At 40.1% G+C, this 14,399-nt stretch overlaps 1 protein-coding gene across 1 annotated transcript in view; it reads left to right on the top strand.

Annotated features, from left to right (window-relative positions):
- tex264a (testis expressed 264, ER-phagy receptor a) overlaps positions 1–14,399 on the top strand; it is a 72,353-nt gene that overhangs the window by 15,845 nt on the left and 42,109 nt on the right. The gene's annotated exons all lie outside the window — the stretch shown is intronic.

Here is a 14,399-nt window from a genome sequence, read left to right as displayed (position 1 = left end):
CGTGACAGGGGGAGACAGGGTGTTCACACAAAACTGTTTGCTGGCAAAAGGGGTTGCATTTGAGAGCCTTATTGGTATTCCTCTCTAATTCTGTGAACATCTTTGTATTGTGGTTTTTGATTTGCCTGCACAAATCCAATGAATCATCAGTATGTGATCATGTCATTATGCCTTAGGTGTAGTGTTTTACCTCGTTGCATTGTGTCCTCCATCTGTCAATGTGTTGTGTCAAGCACAGGAAAGTTAAGGGGGATCCTGCTGATGCCGTTGCTCACTGGTTGAATCCTGCTTTGTCTGCACATCAAACCCATGCTAAAGATAGCCTTTGTATTGTAGGCAGACCATTACTGAAGGGTCTCAGTTTTTGTTGTTGTCACAATACTTGAATTTCTAACTTTTCTATACCTAAAGGAATCATATAGGATACAAACATATCATGCTTGCTTGTATCCTTTATTCCCCATGTTCATTTCTGGCGATTTCAAATACAAAGTGCTCTTTTCTTTGTCAACCGAAATCAACCTTGGAAGCTCTGCCATCTTTAATACACATAACACATAAACCACATAATTATTATATTCAACTGGAGACATTGAGACGAGAAGAGTGAGTGAGTGGAGGCGGGTCTATGTGGGCACTGCAACTGTGTAGGTCAACTTGCTGTTGGAGAGAAGATACTCAAATAAATTAGTATTGAAACTGTAAATAATCGATATGCATCGATGTATCAATATCTTTGTATTGTTCATTCTGGCCTTGTCACAGAACTTTCTACATCAGAAAGCTTAAATTCTTGGCACTGATGACAAAGTTCGGATTTTCTAATGTGTTAATTTGTTCAGAAAACAATAACTATACAATATAGAATTTTGAACATCAACACTGTCTTTTGTTTCTCAAATTAGGATTGGCTAATTCATCATACACTTCAGACTGCCATGTGTCTCTGATACATCTAGACACCAGCTGCTTCTTTTCACCTGCCCTGGGGGCGTTACACTCAGATATCACATAGTTGATGCTAGAATGGATGGTCCGGAGGGACGGTTGAAGGCACAACCTGGTCTTCTATGCCTTTGATTGGTTTACCCTGATATTCTCACCCTAACCTTAACCAATCTCACTCCTCATGTCTCAACCAAACCAACTGTTCAACCAACCAGAGACGGGTCATGCATTCGCCCATCCATCAGAACCATCCATTCTAGCATCGGCCATATAACTGTCCTACATCCAGACAGCTTGACTAACTAGTAGTTGCTAGTCCACTGACAAGGAAATAATCCCCCACCGGCTTCCCGCCCGGCAAACACTTACACTGTTTTAAATCCCTTTTTTTTAATTTTTAATTTTTTTTTTTTTTTACATATTATGCTTAAATAGTGGTATCAGTTTTGATCTACACATTGCAATCCTCAAAGAACAAATGTCTGGTCATCTTACCATCATTTACCCGCCGTCTCATCTTCTTTGCAGTTTGGTCTCTGCGGCCCTATGCACACTGTAACACCCGACATCAGAGGGCAGGAAAACTCTAACATGTGCACTGAGACAGACTAAACGTTCTGAAGGCATAGAAATAGCATCCCTTAATGTTAAAATTTAGCAGTATTCCCCTTAAGGTGCTACTGCTGTTACATAATCATGGCCAGTGGTCGGTGTGCAAGATGCACAGTGAGCCTGCAGCTCTGTCTGTCAAGCTAGATGATATCACTGTAGTGAAAGCATCAGTTTTTACTACCTCACTTGTCCGCCATGAGGCAGAGTGCTATGACAGGTTGTTAAGGACCTTTTACAGTAGATGGGCTAATAACACACTAACATCCAGTTTGAGTTGTGGTTGCCGAGTGCACTATGCATACTAGCTACAGCGAGGCTAATGAATAATGGAGCATGGTTTAGAGAGGCTTGGGAGAGGGTGGTTTGTGAATGCGCTTGAATTGTGTACCTATATACTGTATGTATGATTAATTAAGTAGGTTTGTAGTATAGGGGACTTTGAAAGCAGGGAGACACCCGTGACGTAGCGTTGTACTTGACATCTAGTAGATTGAGTTGATTTTTAATGGATCTATTGACAATATTACTAAACTATGTACAAATATAGAAATGGAATGGAAATTGAAGCGCCAATCTCCACGTAAGGAACAAACACCAGACTTTCCCCGGAGAATTCAGGGTTCATTTCCCGTTCATGTTCCTATTATGTCCAATGCTTTCCGTGTTTCCCCGTAGTTAAGTTGCAAACAAAATTTTCCTAACACTAACCAAGAGGTTTTAGTGCTTTAACTTACGTGTTCCCCGTGTTTAAAACAGTGTTTAAACAGTGACTAGGAGTGTCATGCTTTTGACGCACAGGGCTACCCATTGCGGTGACTGGGAGCGCCATGCAGGTTTTTACACCACAACTCCATTCGCTAGTTATTTGACCATTGTTTCGTATAAAAGTAGTGATTAAGGCAGCTTTAAACCTTGAAATTCTAGGTCAAATTATGCAGGAGGCCAGACTGGTCTAACTACCTGGCCCCGTGCCCATCTTTCAGAGTGTTTTCTCAGAGACTCTGGTATACCTTCTGGCCTCCTATAGAGCTTCATTTATCAGAGAGCAGTTTACTACCCTCTTTTCACTTGAATGCTTTCTCTTCGGTCTGACAGTGTCATCTCCACACCAGCTTACCTTGGCTTATCTCTTCAGTGCACAACACATAAGCTAATACACACACACACACATACACACACACACACACACACACACACACACACACACACACACACACACACACACACACACACACACACACACACACACACACACACACACACACAGAAGTATAATTGTAGCATTAAACTGACGTTGGTGATGACAGGTGCTCCCTGTGTTTAATGATCCATATGTTATTAATTTGCTGTGCATAATCAGAGGGTATCAGTGAATTTATAGGATCAGTAGAATGTCTGAAAATGGAAAATTGTACGCAGCAGCTATGTATTTATGTCATAAATAAAAGCAGTGGCTAAGTGAGTAGGTATGAACACAGGTTGCTTGGGACTGAACAACACCTAGTTTAAAAGCCCGATGGAGAAAAGAGGAAAATGAGCAGATAAAGGTGTAGCTTTCATGCTATATTAAAGGATTTGGTCAAGCTCATTTTGATCTTTGTGAAAACACCTCTTCCAGACCTAAAGAATAAAAGCAAACAACACTGTGGTTGTTATTTTGGTAGCCGTGTCAGACAAAACTCCCAATACCCCCTGTGAGCATAAATTAGTTGAGAAAGAGATAGCTCCCGTGCATTTAGTAATCCATTTATCTGAATCAAGCTTAAAGCATCATAAACATATCATTATGTTTTCCCTATTATCAATCCATACTGTGTCATGCCACATTTTTGTTGGCCTAGCAGGTCCCTCAGCAATATAAACCCCCATCGAATATAATGGGTTTATACCATCTGGGGTATTCAACAATTGCATGATTTGGATGTACTCTATCTATTGTTGTTGTGTATGGTTACTCACATTGTATCCCTAGAAAAAATATGTAATGGAAGGAGGAGGAATGATAAGCAGTGTTGACACAACAGTTGGTTTCAGCTCACAAATACAGAATTGAAAAAACTTTACTCCGTATCAGAATTTAAGCACAATTTACTGTTTTTTTCTTTTTTCAATTTAGTCTCAGAAAAGAAAGTCAAAGCAGTTTACCACGGTCATAATGATAAACAACAAGCCCAGTCTGAATTAGAAATGTCACCATATGGGCCCACCACCCACAATGATAGGTTTATAGGTTTGTTTGTTATGCCACTTGTGCAGCAGATGAAGCTGATAACACGAAGGTTGCCTCTATGTGACAAGACAGTGAAGAAGGGTCTGACTTATGTACTGCAGTAATTCGGAGCCTCCTTGGAGTCTTTGAGTGAGGTTTAAGAGAGGGTGCTGCCTGGAGACTTTAAACCTTAATATAATTACTGATTTACTGGCTGTACAGTGCTTCTCTCACACACCGGATGTCAAGCTCCTTCTATCTATTTTTCAGGGACACTGTTGCAGCATCCGGGGCTTTGGGCAGAAAGTACATTGTGATTGGTTAAAAGAAAAACAAACAATCCAGAGCGTGCTTTAAGGGTAAACTGGGAATAACCAAGGTCTTCAGCTCCGATCTCCAGAGGAATTTTTAGCAGGTTGTGGTGGGTTCTTGAACATGCTCTAAAGATGTGATCAGTTCTCATGGAACAAAAGCATTGGGACTTCCTTGGCTGAGATATACTGTAGTTTATCATCTCTAAGATCAAAATTAAAATTTCTGTTTGTACTTTCATCTATCTCCCACTGCGTTGAGGTTGAGCTTTGATGTTATTTGTTATTTGCTGGCTAAATGGAGGTGGCTCATGTGTCTGTTCTTACTTTTTTAGTTAGTGGCACCTTCTTGTTTTACCACTGCAGAGTACTCACCTCATTTCTGCTCATGCTTTATTCACCAGTCACTCTTCTCCATCTTCTTTGATGTTATTATTTGTTAAATTAAATATAGAAAATATGTTTTGCTTGTCCTCAGCATCTATTTTTCATGCAATGGCCTGATTAGGGGTTAGCCTGTGGAACTGCACTGATTTCAGGTGTATCCACTGAGGAAACAACTGAGATGTCCTCTGCTCTGATTCGATGGTTCTGACATCAATTCGGAACTATTTTCTAAGTTTAATTGTTTGCATTCACCTTTACAGGCATGTTTACTGTCAGCAAATCAGGATAGTGTATAGTTCTAGAAAACTCTATTTCTAGTATAGTGCATCACCTTCGTCTGTGTGTGCAGCTGATAAACTATATGCTGTCTGTCAGTCAACCAGCTGGAAAGTGAATGGGGAATCAGGGAACTCCTGTAAAACAACTGTGGCTCCACCACCCATTGTAGCGCTGTTTTGTCTCTCTGCTTCATTGTCTCTCTGCAACACACACCAACTGAAACCCACTTACAAACAGATAATTTATTAATAGTGATCCTAAATAATCTTACATGGTAATGAAGCCAATTGTTGTCCTCTCAATGTCAGGTGAAGAGAACCCGTCTCACATCCCAGCATTTCTGAACACCATGGCTTATATTACAGCTATTTCTCTGTCATCTATCTGGAGATGAGTTCAGGTACAAGGTTGAGATCTGTTATCTGCATAACAGATCTCAAATTTGGCTTTGGCTTTGTTCTCTAGTGCTTTGACACCCCACCCACAGAGGCCTCTGGGCTCATAGATAGTTTAGCTGCTAATCTCATTATCCATTCAGGACTGTTTTCAGGCATTGTTCAGAGATGTGTTTGATTCCTTTTTGCCCTGCCTCTCCCACCTGTCTGATTGTATAAAAGACATGATAATGTGATGCTAATAGGCTTTCCTTTCTTGGTTATTTTGGATGGATGCTGGTCCTCTTCAGCAGCAGAGAGGGGACTTAACAAGAGACAGTTGACATGTTATATTTTGATACTTAAAAAGTGGTGCATTAAGTGCAGTGAAATATTTTAAAGGAATAGTTTTTGGTTTCGGGAAATTTTACTTTTTCGCCTTTTACGCCTACAGTATTATGCTTTGTTAGATATCTTCATGTAGTTTACAGCTTAGATCACTTTACTGATATGGAACCAAAGAGAACTTCAGCATATGGTGCCTTAAAACTGCAAGCCATGAAAAAGCAGGAATTTATCTCACCTGGGGAACCAGGTACCACTTGAAGAAAAAGTTTTTCCTCCTCCCTCTCCTTTGTTTTTGCATTTTTTGCTGCCCATGTGTGAAGACACCATGTTAATCCTCATGAGGCCCTCATATGTTTTATATGAGCTTTCTTTCTATATGCTTCCACAGACCCTAATGCAGCGTTATTCGTCCACACCATCTGCAGTATACTCAGCCATTATGAGGCTTTACATGCTCCACCACTAACCCTTCCAGCTTCTTATGCGACTGTGGCAAGATTCCACATCTTTAATGCCTCGTGGGTTCAGAGTGCAGACTCCCTTATTTCAGCGAGTTCTGTGCAGGACGGTGCAGATTGGCAGCGGTTGTGGCTCAGATAACATCAAAGCGCAGAAAGCGAAATGAGTCAATAAGTGAAGTGTGAGTTTGTGAGCGAGCGTGCATCTCTGTGGCTTATTGCTTGGTGAAAATTTGAGTTAGAGCAGTGGGCACAAGCCCGTCTGCCCTCTGTGTGTTTGTGTCTGCGTGTGCGCTTTAAAATGCAGGTTGTGGTGAGAGCGGTTAAGTCTCCTTTATTATTAATGCTGTCATTCCACAGCATTGTTCCCTTCATTACATTTTTTATTGGTTAACACTCCTTATTCTTTGAGGGTTTTCAAAAATAATAACCTTAACATAACAGAAAGCAATAGTCCGGAGGTAGAAGCAGCCTCTGACTTGCACTTCTTCATATCATGTGTTTACAATTAATATGCCTTGTTATCCCCCCACTCTGGTATTTCACAGTCTGTGGAGGAAACACTTGGCTGTAGAGGCTCAAGGCTATATTTAGACACCAGTGACGCTCATGACAGTTTCATCATTTTTCTTCTTTTTCTTTCCTACAAAGAAGTAGGATGGGATGTGCTGAACCCATGTGTACATGCTGAGCTCTTCTAGAAATTTTATAAAAAGCCTTCTGTTTTTTCATCCAGAGAAACTAAATAGACTAGAGAACAGAAACCTAATAAGTGTATTTTCCAAAAAACCGAACTGTTCATTGAAGTTTTTGAATTACTTGCATCTTCCAAGAACATGTTGTAATCATTTAGGCAGTCCCAGGCTTTAATCGTTCTGCTAGTCTTGTAATGTCAGTCTGAGGTCCTTATTCTTAGTGACAATCCAGTGTTGCAGTAAGTGAGGTTGATAGCAGGCAAAAGCATTTGTGGTGTTCTTATTGATTCCTGCTTCCCTTTCGGCTCTTGGGTACTCTTCCCTCTGAAATTCCAGCTGGGCATCACGCCCCATGCTGCCAATTACACTGTGTCTTGTGAGCACACTCTGGCAGGTAGTGTTTTAACTGTCGTGTTTGTGACCTGTGCATATTTCTCTCTGCTTTCTCTTCCGCGTGTGATGTGAAAGCTGTTCCCATTTGGCTGGCTGTTAAATCATTTTTTTTTTTGACTGGTCTCAGTCTCACCTATTGATATGTGAATAATGGTTGCCATGGTGAAATTGTCACTAAGGCACAGCTTATTTGTGTTTTTTGATAGAAAAAAGCAAATGACATGTGCCTTTTGAGTGCATGTGAAGATTTTAAGAAATTCTGTTAACTTTTAAATATGCTTTTTAGCTACTGCTGTGATGAAGGATGAACAATATTAAATAAGACCATTTTCTTTCTGTTCTTCTTTCTTTCTTTCTTTCTTCTCCCTAAAGTAGCCACACAGACACGCTCTAGCCTTTGGGCACTTCCGTACCAAGAGCAGCTTCCCTCAATATTAAATAAGACCATTTTCTTTCTGAGATTAAAAATCATGCTTTGATCTGCCAACTAATAATGGTCTATTTGTATTTGTTGGCCTGTCCTGTTTCACCAGCTGAAATGGGAGACCAAGGCAAAGGGAGTGTTGAAAATTGATGACGTCAGATGGCAGAAGCATGGATAGTCCCTCTTTGAAAGCACTATTACTCTCTTTGCGCTCACATGTTCTCACACAATCGTGTTTGTGTGTGCCCTAGCTTGTTCTTCAGATTGACTTGATTTCAGCCTATTACATCCAGCTTAGTCGGCAAGGACAACTTGGCCTTTAAACCGAAGTTCACAGCCTTAAAAAGCAATTCTCTGTAGGAACGTTGGGCTCAGTCTAAATCTATCTGTTTGAAGTAGCAGACTGTGGAAGAGTGGGTTTGTGAAGATTAGGCTTATCTTGGCATCCTCATCCTTACAGGAGGTCCATGAGGCAGTACACTCAGCTTAAACATGGAGCAGGCTGCTCTGTGGGCATCTCAAAGAGCAGAGCTTGGAACAGTTTTATTTTGACCACTGCATTGATTAAAGTGCAGCATAATTGTGGCACTCTTGCTATCTGTTCACGGTTCATATGGTTTTGGCGAGGGGTGGCTGGACTAGTATGTGCTCTGGTCTCTCTGGGCTTTAAGATTTTGGCCTGATACAAACTCTAAAATAAAACACTGTTCTCTTGAGCCACGTTTGGTGGCAAATTGACTTTGCATGAGGTTGTGGCCTCAAAACTTTGCACATTCTTTCTAAACCACTAAATATGACGTACACTTATGTCGATCTGCTTAAGAACCACAATTGTGTGCTACAATATGTTCATAGATATGAATTAACCATTTAGCTAAAACTTGTATTGAGTGAGCAATTACTGCATCAAATTCAGCTTTGAAGATGAAAGATTTAAAGTATTCATGATGGCCAGCCATAGTGGGCTCATATGATGTAAATTCAGGTTGGAAGTTGGAACATAACATGATTTATAAGATGGAGAAAATAATAAGGTCGTATACGGTTTGCTGTCTACTTTAGTGTACAAATACTGCAGACAGAAAAATAGGACACACTATTGTTTGCATCAAAATCTATTTCACCTTTTATATACCAACAACAATGGAAGTCAATGGGCAAATAATAGTGTTGTAACTAGCACTTTTTTTGCACCGGAATAATCTAGAAAATGTGAGTATGTCCATGCCAGTGTTGAACATGCCCGTGGCATCAAATAATGTGTTAAAAAATGAAAACATTTACAAAATGAGCGAGACAAAAGGGAAGAGGCGGCGTTTGAAATGGTCGTCAGATAGTATCTGTTTGCTGTGCGTAATCCCTGGTTTAGCACTCATGCCTGCTTTACAAAAACCGTTGTGGATGCTCCAGCAGTGTCATCCCAGAGTTTTTGAGCAAGTCCATGTGGCTATGTTGGTGAGGGGTGAATGAAATCTGCCTCACTGTATTTTAAATTCTCTCCAAGTCTGCTCCACAAGCCTTGATCTCCATCTCACACATAGACCTGACCTCCAGGTCAGAAGCTTATTGTCCTATGGACTACATGAATCCTGTCCCCTCTGTCACTCAGTTATTCTACTTCTCTGACTGTCCAGCAGTGAAAAGGCCACACTTCCTTGCACTGCGGGTGAGCAAATATTAAATAGATGCCAGATTACTGAGAAAGACCCCTCTGGGTGGAACATACGGCAGCAAATCCGCAACCCCTCTGGTTGAGGAGACACAGAAGAAGAGGTGTCAAAACAGATCAGCTGTTGACATTTTCTAAATTGTGTGTTACACATATTGCTTTCCTGACTCAACTTTGTTGCTGTTGTTATGCTGCAGACCTCTTTTGTCTGTGTTTGTTTGTTCTCCAGTGGATGCATACTAAGATGCTGGGCTTATGTAAAGTAGCCACACAGACACGCACTAGCCTTTGGGCACTTCCGTACCAAGAGCAGGGGAAAGGAGGAGTAATATTATGTGGGGAGATGAGGCAAACTGTGTTTATGTTGATCCAGTGGTAATAATCTGGTAACACTATGCTGGGTGCTATATAAATGCAGCTTGTCCAACAATGATAATGTGGTTCTTCTTCCTTTATTTTGCATTATTTTTAATTATTTTTATTATTATATATTTATTTATTATTTTATTTTTATCATTATATTATTTATATTTTCCAGATTTAAGAAATTATTACTTTATTATACTATTTAAATGTATGAAACTAGGAGTGTTTGTAAAAGCCCAACTACCAAAACAAAATGTAGACTATTGCACTGATTTCCTGACAGCTCATAGCCCCATGTAGGTAGGTGCTTTATAATAGGCTAAGTGCTCACAGGCTGTGGCAGTGATTGACTGACAATACATGCTCTCTGATTGGCCGGGCCTGTTAGGCCTGGGCAAAGGAGGACTCAAATGCAGTCAGGGTATGATAAATGCAGGCTTTATTCCTTGACAAGGCTGTGGTAATGGCTGGAAGTACATGAACAGACGATATACTCTGGCAACAAGACAGGGGAAGGACGAGGGCTATATACACATGAGGGAGGGTGACACAGGTGGACACAATCAGGTAATCAGGGAACGCAGCAGACCCGTGACACAGGAGGAAGGGCAAGTGGCCGCGGTGTAACAGTGCCAGAGGAGGGTTTGTCTATATATATTTGGGATGCTCCCTCTTTTTATTCTGTTACCTGATGAAGGTCTAAGAAACAAAACATTGTACTATGAAATAAAGTTTATTGCAAGTAAATAGGACAGTGTAGGGGAATCTTCTCTCCTCTAAACTATCTAAATGTATGAATACATTAGTGTATGCTATGTGTGATATAACTAAAAAAAACAACAAACTAAGTAGTGTAAGAATAATAAAATGGTCTTGCTTTAGGCCCATTGAGAAGTACTTTATTTAAGGGTTTAGCTAAATTATTCTGCTGTTGACAGGTAGGTCACAAAAAAAAAAAATCTCACATTATTTTTTGACTCTATTGTCTATGAAAGATGTATAAAAAACTGTAGTACCATGCTCTCTGAAGCTGAACCTCCAGCTCTAATAAACAGAGTAGGAATAGTAGGTGCAAGACTACAGCATTCGCACAATGCGGCTGTGAAAGTGTGGAAAAGTCTCATGTTGTCCGTGTCCAAAGACATGTTAGGCAAGGCAAGGTAAGTTTATTTGTATAGCACATTCCAGCAACAAGGCAATTCAAAGTGCTTCACATATAACATTAAAAGGCAATGAAACAACATGTAAAAGCAGACATTAAAGAGAATAAAAACAAGGTAAAATAGAATAGGACAGGTATAAAATACAAGAATAAAAGTTACAGTGCATTGTTAGAAATTATGAATTATTTGAAGCGTCAAAAAGAAAAGTTTTCAGTCTTGGTTTAAAAGAGCTGAGTGTTGCAGCAGGCGTGCAGTTTTCTGGGACATTTCTCATGTCTGAATGATTCCTGTATTGTAGTGATGTAATATTTTAAGATAAAACACTGAATCTGTTATGATCAAACCTGAGCTTTTATCTCTTTTGTTCTCATACTGTATGTGTTGACCTGTGGCCACTTTCTCAATGCCAGCATCACTGCCCACTCACTGCTCTGGCATCTTATGAGGAATCAAAGAGGTTCAAAGGTCTTGCAATAGATGCTGTGTTATCTCATGTGAAAATAATCATCAAATACCTTTTCTGCCACTGAGTCTGTCCTGTCTCTGTCAGGCAGCTTCACAATCCATGTTTCTTTTGAACCTGTGGACCATTCTTGTAGCCTCCTTGAGAAAGGAAATGTCATTGGGCTTTTAATGGTATTAATATAGCAGTCCTCAGAGAAGCTACCAAAAAGAATATATAGAGAGTTCAGATAAAACCAACATAAAAGAGTAACTTCAATGTCACACCAAATATATTTCATAAAATAAAGTCCATCATGTGTTGGCAGGAAATGTCCAGATGTTTTACAGTTTGCAAAAGATAGATAGATAGATAGATAGATATATAGATGGATAGATAGATAGGTAGGTAGATTAAAAATACAACAGTGAGATACTTCAGAGAGTTTATAACACAGTATGCTATAAAGGAGGTAGTGCACATGTAAGGTGTTTAAAAGTAATTAAAAAGCAAGTGTCTTTAACATGTCTCCTCCTTTAATGGCCACAAACACTCCGGCAGTCAATTTCACCCCACCATAGCTCGAAGGAATGAACAGCTGAATGACCTGTGCCAACCACAGAGCCCGTTCTCCTCACCAGCCTGTCCCGCTGCATAACATCCCTCTTCTTGTTGCTGCCTTCTCAGCACGCCACAGCACAGAAGAGAACGCTGGCAACAGGTGAAAACACCAGCAGAGGTTTCTCACAGAGAAAGGACACCAGCGTCCTCAGGAAATAGAGCCAGTTTACTGTTGTGACACCAGGGTACAGATGTTCAGAGTTTTCTTTGTCTCGACTCGTTATGATGTTTGCTGAACTTTGTGACCCGATTTGTAGTTTTGATCCCATCTCTGGCAGATTGTTTTCCAAATGCCGTAGCCGTGCTACAACAACACATGACCTGATCCATCTATCTAAGTCACATTGATTATTCAATGATGATTCTGGAGTAGGCAAGTGTGCCAATATGCAGTTGTTATATAGGCCTTTAATGAACTCAGTAGTGGACCTTATTAAGCACCCAGCAATGGGGAGTCTGAATGCTTCAGAGAACAGTTTGTCCAATACCTTTTAATTAACCCGGTGTTTACTTGGACTGTCATCATCTCCTATACTCACTTTGTGTATTTCTTGGAGTATCACTTTCTTTGTTTGTCCGTATGTATGACTCCCAAATGGGGGAATATACTTATTTATTTAACTTTTTGTGGAACATGCCCTGACACCTGAAAATTAATTTCAACTACATTTCAATTTCGACTGACTGAGAAACATGCCCACTCTACACAGAAAGTACCCAACCAGCCGGGTCATGTTTCACTTTGGATTTCAACAACTACTAGAGAAACTAGTTGCTAAAACTCATTTTATTTACTACAACTATAGAAAGACGGACTCATATTAATCATGTTTGCAGCTGAACTTGGAGGCAAAGTTACCCATCAGCAGCCGTATAGTGTCTAGTGTCATTAAACACTTTTGGTTCTACAGCTTAAACTCAACATTCCTGCAGCACAACTTGTACACCAATTTTGACAGTTAATGTATTTCCATACTTAAACTAACCAATATGTTTCCCACTGGACAAAAAACCCCACTAACATCTGGCTATTGTCCAATCAGCAGTGATTTGTCAACACCCGGGTTGACAAATTTTTGCCCCTTTTCTGGAACAATGCTATGACCCATTGTCCCATTGTCATCTCAGCCACAAACTCTGTCAGTCTCCATTCAAGCAGCTCACCGAGTTTGAAGGAGAGACTGAATAAGTAACAGATATGAAAGAGGTAACCGCCATAACATTTTTATCTAGCCTCCATGTATAACTTGGTTATGTTTTGTTATGTTTACAGCCCCTTCTTGCATGTTTCTGTGGACTGCACTCTTACAGTATGTCACATTCTAACTAGCAGCAGCCTGGAGCTGCAGTGGGAACAATCTATGTGTAACAGATGCCTGGTGAGCCATCCCTCATTAAAACAGATGAGACATCAGTGGTATGCACTGTGCAGCCTGGAGAAATGCTTCATGGGTGCAAATATTGATTCTGTTTACTCTCTCCCTGTGGGATGAATGTTATAGATGCATGTGGTTGAATATTTGCTCTGATTAATGATCAAAGACTCAAGTCATTTAGATTTTGCATGTCCACAGAGGTCATTCAGCGCTGATTATTTACATTTTTTAATTTTTTTTAAAGAGTGCATTTATCTGTGTTCATTTTGAATATTAAAAAAGTAAATGTGGTTCAAATCAATAATATCAATATATTGGTGAAACATATCACATGTAGCACAAATACACTGTGTTTGTTTAGTTTTATTATTAAAGAGACTCATATTCAGGAACTAATTTAGGATTTGCTCTGTCTTCATTTTTCTGAGCTTGCTCCTGCAATATGATATTGTTTACTTGTTTCCTAAAGTGAACTGTGTTTTTTTAATTGCAGTATGAAAATGACAACATTTTGATGTTCACATCTGTGAAAATAGATTTTAAAAAGGAAAAGCAACAAAACTTTAAGCATTCATCAATGGTCTGTTTACACTTTGGTTCTATGAATTAATATTTATTTTTAGACATTAATAAAATAATTCACTTTTTGTTTTTTCTGAAAGAAAGAGCTCCTGTTGTTCACTGAACTTGTTTTTCATCTGACACTGCCTGTCCCTCTCTGGAGCTCTTCTTGCTTCTCACCTGTGTGTGAAACTGCTAAAGGCATGCTTGAGAAATGAATGGTGTTGATTAAGAGACTGTGTCAACATCATCTTCTGCCTGCTCTCTGCATCTTAACCAGCTCCTCACAAGAAGGCAGCGAGCTCCTGAGAGAGCCAGGAGGCACATATCTTTATTTGTGAATGTAGTGAAGCATGTCATTGATGACGTGTTGACATGAATGTTGGAAAAAGGGTTTATGCATGTATGGGCATGTCACTAAGTGTGTGTGTGTGTGTGTGTGTGTGTGTGTGTGTGTGTGTGTGTGTGTGTGTGTGTGTGTGTGTGTGTGTGTGTGTGTGTGTGTGTGTGTGTGTGTGTGTGTGTGTGTGTGTGTGTGTGTGTGTGTGTGTCTGTGTGTCTGTGTGTGTGTGTGTGTGTGTGTGTGTGTGTGTGTGTGTGTGTGTGGGGGGGGGGGGGTGGGTGTGTGTTTGTGTGTGTGTCATTGTTTAGCAGTGTAGAGCTAATGTTTTCCATGTCACCAAGTGTACAAGAAATAAAACGGGGCACAGAGATGCGTGTGAGCTGCTTGATTAGATTAGGGGAACAAATTGATTGTAAGCAT

This window comes from Echiichthys vipera, assembly GCF_963691815.1.
Source record: "Echiichthys vipera genome assembly, chromosome: X".
NCBI classification, from domain to species: domain Eukaryota; kingdom Metazoa; phylum Chordata; class Actinopteri; order Perciformes; family Trachinidae; genus Echiichthys; species Echiichthys vipera.
This window is presented reverse-complemented; position numbering and strand designations above follow the sequence as displayed.